The sequence below is a fragment of the Psammomys obesus genome, unplaced genomic scaffold (assembly GCF_907164565.1).
Source record: "Psammomys obesus unplaced genomic scaffold, mPsaObe1.curated_primary_1811, whole genome shotgun sequence".
Lineage (NCBI taxonomy): Eukaryota > Metazoa > Chordata > Mammalia > Rodentia > Muridae > Psammomys > Psammomys obesus.
In genome coordinates this window covers 2,935,599-2,941,860 of record NW_026590859.1, presented here as the reverse complement: position 1 = coordinate 2,941,860, position 6,262 = coordinate 2,935,599, and the positions used below count along the sequence as shown (strand labels likewise).

The 6,262-nt window shown below is 55.8% G+C and overlaps 1 protein-coding gene across 1 annotated transcript in view; it reads left to right on the top strand.

Moving 5' to 3' along the window:
- Positions 1-5,295: 5,295 nt before the first annotated feature.
- The window catches only part of Rd3 (RD3 regulator of GUCY2D), a 10,023-nt gene continuing 9,056 nt past the window's right edge, over positions 5,296-6,262 (top strand). Inside the window, exon 1 of the mRNA XM_055609217.1 lies at positions 5,296-5,538. The gene's annotated coding sequence lies outside the window, so the exon portion shown is untranslated. The remainder of the gene's footprint in view (positions 5,539-6,262) is intronic.

Sequence of the window (6,262 nt, the reverse complement as noted above, 5' to 3'; positions counted from 1 at the left end):
CTGAAAACACAAAGGCGAGGCCTAAGATCATGCCCAGATCAGGGAACACTGACAGACCTGGCTCTCTAGCTGTGCTCCGATTCCAACAAGAATCAACTTGTTCTGTGCATTGAATGTAAGTGTTGGTCACAGGAGGCACGGAGTCACGTCCAAGTGCCCGGACCCGAGGGGCTTCAACGGGGTTCCTAAGGTGGAGAGATTGGAAGGAGTGGGGGGGGGGGGGACGAGAGACACAGGAATGGAGCCAAGTCTGTTCGTCTGATCAAGGCTTCCGTTTATTAGAAATTTTTACCCAACTTATATAGGGAGAAGGCAGGAAAGGGGGAAGGTTAATCTACTGCTGCAGGAAATAGGAAGAGTGCCTTCATGGGTTAACTATTGTACCTGCGAGATACCATAAGGATGGTTTCTAAAGATACCTTACGGATGCTCTAACAAAGGATGTCCTCACAGTCTCTCACCCATGAGTTAGTGTCTTAGATAACTCTTTCACTACATAGCTTTAGGTCTCCACTAAATGACCTTTGCTCTCTACTTGGCTTTGGCTTCAGTAAAACCTTTGTCTCCACTAGATAGCTTTGGCTCACTAATTGACTTTGGCTTCCATAGATACCTTTGTCTACACTAGATAGCTTTGACTTTGGCTTCCGTAGATAGCTTTGGCTCCTGGCATCCAAGAACAACCCAGAAAACCAAAAGCACCTGAGGTAGAAGAGCCTGTGCCCCGCCCCCCAGCCGCTCTCACTCTCTGTTCCCCAAGGCAGCGTTCACTCTGCGTCTGGAGTGTGGCCTGCCGTTCTTACACACCTGTGCCCTGCGCTGTGGTGTCAGCTGTAGGCGTTAGCTGACAGGATCATTGGGTTTTGATCAATCGAAAGAGGGGACCTCAGTGTAGAACCTGGTAGCCGGCCCCGGGGCGAACTGTGGCACCAGGCTGCTTCAGTCACGTTTGGATCCGTGTTACTTGTGAGCCGGGGCTGGTTGTATGACTCATGGCTGTGTTCTCCATGTGTTACACGGAGATGGCAGTCGCAGCCACCGCATAGGCTTTGCATGAGCTGCGTAAATCAAGCACGAATTAGCGTCCCCTGAGGCAGTCTCTGCAAGTCCCACTGCTGTGGGGTCGGTTTAGTGACTCTGCCTGTGCTCTTGCACAAACATGGCCCCATGGCCAGTGTTATTAGAGAGACCCTAGGCCAGAGGCCTAAGGGCAGTGACCCCAAAGGGGGTCACATGTCAGATATCCTGCCTGTCAGGTGTTTACAATGATTCACAACAGTAGGAAATTAGTCACGAAGCTGCAACAAAAATGTTATGGTTGGGGGTCATGACAACACAAGGAACCATACTAAAGGGTCGTGGTGTTAGGAAGGCCGAGAGCCCTGATCTAGACGCAGAGGCTGTGTGACTCAAAAGCTCCAAGACTTGCTTCAGAGGTGAATGTCTGCTGGAGAAGAGGCTTAGACCAGAGCTGGAGTCCCGGGGAGAGGAGAGGGGCGTGCAAGGGGCTGTGGGAGAGATGGAGGGAGGGTCAATCCTCAACTACGCTCTCAGCAGCAGAGGGACTCCGAGTCAGAGCCAACAGAGGCCAAGGAACAGGCAGCTGACTCTTGTTGCCTGTTTACCAGCTCTGGGGACTCTGGGGGGGGTGTCCAGGAGGAGCACAGCCAGGCAGCCTTGACTGTGCAGCTCTGAGCACCCGGGCACGCCTCCTCGGCGCCAGCCAAGCACAAACAGGTAGGAGCACTGTCAGCAGGGAATTCTGAGCCTGTCATGGCCAGCCTGCCCCCAGCCAGGCTGACAGGCGCTGTGGCCAGCCTGGGCTTTCCCTGCACAAACCAGGACTGCTGGGACCATGGGGCTTCCTCAGACTCCAGGTCTGGTTGACTCTGTGGGCATCAAGGCTCAGGACCAGGATGCAGGAGGGTGAGAGACAGCAGTGCACGGCAAGGACACGCCCCTTTCTCACAAGACGCAGGAAGGGGTCCTACCACAGGCTCAGGCTCCGGAAAGCTATCAAACCTGGGGTAGGTCACAACTGCACCCCACGTCAGGCCCTGACACTTTTTCTCAGTAAGCCAGATTACAGGTGGGAGGCAGAGGAGGAGATGTATTCAGTGTGGCCACATCGGGAAGAGGGACAAATGGATCAGGTTGGTCTTCAGGGTCCTACAGACCAAAGTTTAAACAGAGGACGAGACGTAACATCCAAGCAGTCCCAGGCAACGTGTGGCCGCGCCCTCCGCTGACCCATCGTTGTCTGAGCTTCAGTGCCACCCTGTGAGCTAGACTGACAGAGCGTTAGAATGCTGGGAAATCTTTCCAACAGACTGTCTATATGCTCTTGGGTCCCTTGTTCCAACAGTCTGACAGACTGAGATGCAGAGGAATCCCTTCAGAGAATCCTCACAAGCTCGCCCAGCGCGGGCGCACACACACACACACACACACACACACACACACACACACACACACATCCACATCTGGGCCCTGAGAGGTGGGCCCTTGAAGAGGACCCCCTCACCTTCATTATTCACAGACCTGTGTTAGGAGCAATTCTCAGAGAGGAACTTCGGCAAATGCCTCCGAGACACTGGGGAGGAACAGAGGAGCTTGGACTCTGCGGGGAAACCACCGGAGGACAGGGAATACAGCTCCAAAAGTTTGTTTTTCACAGCTGGGGCTATGCAGCTCCACCCACACTCCTAGTGCTTGAGAATCGCTGCCTGGTCGGTAAAATGTATGCAAACGTATGCAGATTTTATGCAGAGTCGGGAATGTGAGGGTGCACCGCCTGCTCTGAGGAATTGGGGGTTTGGATCCCCCCCACTCATGCTGCTTTGGTGATGTATAAGGCAGGAAGGCCAAGTTCCTTCATTCTGGTTTTGTGCAATTTTTTTGTCTTGTCCAAACTTTTTTGTCCCTTTTTTGGGACTAAATAATTTGTCACCACAGGCTGAGAGGTGTTTCCCAAGAAAGAGCAAGCTTGTCATCAACCACATCAGTGGCCTCGGTCTTCCTGGCGCCAGGACCCTTTGACACACTTACTCATATGGTTGTGACCCCAACTGTGAAGTTGTTGAAAGCTCTGCAAGCACCCTTCAAGTGTGCAGTTTTGAAGCCTCCCTCGCTGGACAGCTGGCCTGTGGTAACAGATCACAGCTCTAAACTGTTGAGTGGATTTTTATTCCCAGCCCCGCTGGAGCCTGGCTGCCAGGCCGCAGCCCTCCGCTTCTCCTGCGGGTGCTGGGTGAGGAGAAGCGGGTGCTTGCACAGCTCTGCTCTTCCAAGCGCAGGGTTTAAACACAGCTTTGGAGACTCTGCCGCCGCCTGGAAGGTTCCAGCAGCCAGGAGCTTTTACACAGGGCAAGTTTGTGAACTCCCACACATTGCCACGTGACCCTTAGCCCCAAGAGACAGGTCCAACCCCCTCATGGTCCTGACGTTGTCCTCATTCAGTCCAGCAAGCTTCTATGATGATGATGACGACAACGATGATGATGTTTTCCAAGACAGGGTTTCTCTGTTTAGCCCTGACTGTCCTGGACTCTTAGTAGACCAGGCTGGCCTCAAACTCACAGAGATCTGCCTGCCTCTGCCTCTGCCTCTGCCTCTGCCTCTGCTTGGATTAGAGGCCTGTGCTACCCTCATCTTCCAGTATTCTGAGGACTGTGTGGACCACACACAGCCTTTGGGAAGGAAATGTAACAGAGAATCCCACACTGCCCAGACGCTGACACAGCCTGCTCCCGTCCCTCAGAGGGCAGGAGCAAGTTCGCAGTTTGGGAGAGCAGAGTGCAGTGTCCTGATTTGACTTGCAGTGCTGTTTGGGGAAGCGTAGTGCCTTCTGCCACCACCACATCATCGGGTACGGGAAGGAAGACCTCTGCTGCCTGTGAGTGGGGATTCTCAAGACTGCGGCAGGGACAAGGAAATGGGGGGCTGAGGGGAGGTGGGGGCAACCGGTGGGCCCTCTCCAAGGTGTCCCTGGATTCTCCAGGTCCCTGCCCACCCATCAGCCCAAGCTGGAGGGCCTAGCCGGGGCTTGCCCTCTCTGTCTTCACCCCGGGCCAGGGCTCTGGGGCTCGTGTAAAGCACATGAACAGAACTTCTGTTAAGGGGGTGCAGAAGGGCTGGGAGGGCAGACACCTGGTGTTTCTGGGGTGGGAGTTCTGGCTGCCCTCTAGTCAGGGGAAGGACAGGGAAAGGCTCCCAGTAAGAACTGTCTCCAGCCCTGCGCCGGCCCATGGCAAGGCACTCACTCTGACCCACGGGAAGGGTGCTAGCCACTGGTCACTCTTGTCCTCAGGTGGCTCTGGCCTTAGCTGGCCCTGGACGGAGGCCACCTGGGAACTGACAAGGAGGTCCCTAACCATCCTTTCACCTGGCACGACTGTTTGCCAAGAGAAGTGTTTGACCCTGAGACCCAGCTCCTGACGGGAGGGCCTGCTGCGTCTGCTGACGAAGGAAGGTAGAAGAGCCCACACTGTGAACCCCGTGCCCCACCAAAACCTCAAGAATGCAGGCGGGCAGGCAATTCCAGTCTGAGGAGCCAGGCCTGGCTTAAATTTCTGTTGGCTGGGCTTCCTGCTCTCTCTCCACACAGCTGACCGAGGTGCGTCCGAAGCTGCCCCTTCCTGGGGCTGGACCAGCATCCCCCAGGGGCGGCACAGTGCGGCTGTTTAGTTCTCTGCCGCTTGCTTCACAAGCAGAGAACTTTCCCAGCGTCTCCTCACATCTGCCAGGCACGAGCAGGACACATGCTACCAGAGCAGCCTGCATGTGGCCAGAGAGCAGAAAGGCAGTGGGAGAGGGAAGGCCACAGCAGCAAGCCTGTGCCAGCCCCTGACCTCAGAGCTCCCAGGACCCGCTTTCTCTGTCTCCCCGGACCTGCACCTATTGTGTGCCTGTCTCAGTGTGAGGGAAGGAAAGACAGAGAGGGCAGCAGGCAGGGGAAGTAATGCAGGGGTCAGTCTTCATGGGCCCCTGGGGCCCAGAATAATGCACTTGCATTCAGGCCCCATGCACCAGACAGCTGGCAAGATCTGCCGTGGGCAGGTGCGCAGCAAACCAGGTGATTCTGGGACAGGAGGGACTCAGATGCCTTCCGGGAACTGTGCTTTCACCAGGCCCGGTCTTCTTGGCATGTGTGTGAGGTCAGCCCTCCCTAGTCAGCTAATACTGCTGCAGGCCAAGAGGCTTAGGTGGGTCTCCATGGCAACCGCTGCTGGCCTGCCTCCAGGGAGCTGTGGCTCAGCTCTAGGGACAAACACACACTCCACAAACAGTGGCCCAGCGGGCTCTCTCCTCCAGTAAAACTTCCCGAAGAGAAAGCGCAGGAAGCACAGGAGCAGCCAGCAGTGGAAGAGGCAGAGGGAGGCTGAGGATGGAGCTCGCCCTTCCTCCCCTGCCATTTTGTAGCCACCGAACATTCTACTTTCTCTAGAAAAGTTCAAGGCTCTCTTCTCCCAGCCGGGGAGCAGAAAGCAGGACCCTCGCAGTGACAGTGACCTCGCCCCTGAAGGCGGTGGACCTCAGGTAAGAGGGGGTCTCCCCAGAAGTGGCAGCTCCGGGCCCTCACAGGGAACAGCTAGCCACGCTTGGTGATGAGCTCCAAGGGGAGGCTGAGAACCAGAAAGCAGGCTGGCTCCAGGACCCAGGTGCCCATGGGGACCCTCCAGTCCTCACCGATCCAAGGATCCAAGGTGAGTGGACCCAGCCTGGGTCTCTCCTCGGAAGTTTGTGGAAGCCACAGCTATTGTCTACTCTGGGCTGAGAAAGCCAGCCTTGCTCTCTCCTGTGCCTTGCATGGGGAGAAAGCGAATCTTAAACCAGAGGATGCCCTCCATCTGAGAAAACCAGAGGATGTCATCCATCTGAGAAACGCAACTTGAGCACCTCTAAGGTGCAGAGCCAAGTTTGGGCACAAAGCAGGGACCAGGAACCCTGTGGTTCCCTCACAGTGGAGGAGACTATTAGGTCCAGTAAGACACCGGAGGGAACCTGGGTGGAGGTGGGGAGGGCCCAATGGAGATGGCCTCGCTGTAACATTGGGATGAAGGGAGGGCTTCTCGGAGATTGTCCACTGTAGTCAGACCTGATGATCTGCACCTCAGCCTCAGGGTATAGACCACCGATGGAGGCTCAGCAATCTACACACGCCTTCATTTGCATATATTCTACCACCCATCCATCCACCCATCCTCCACCCACCCACCCATCCTCCATCCACCCACCCATCCATCTACCCATCCTCCATCCA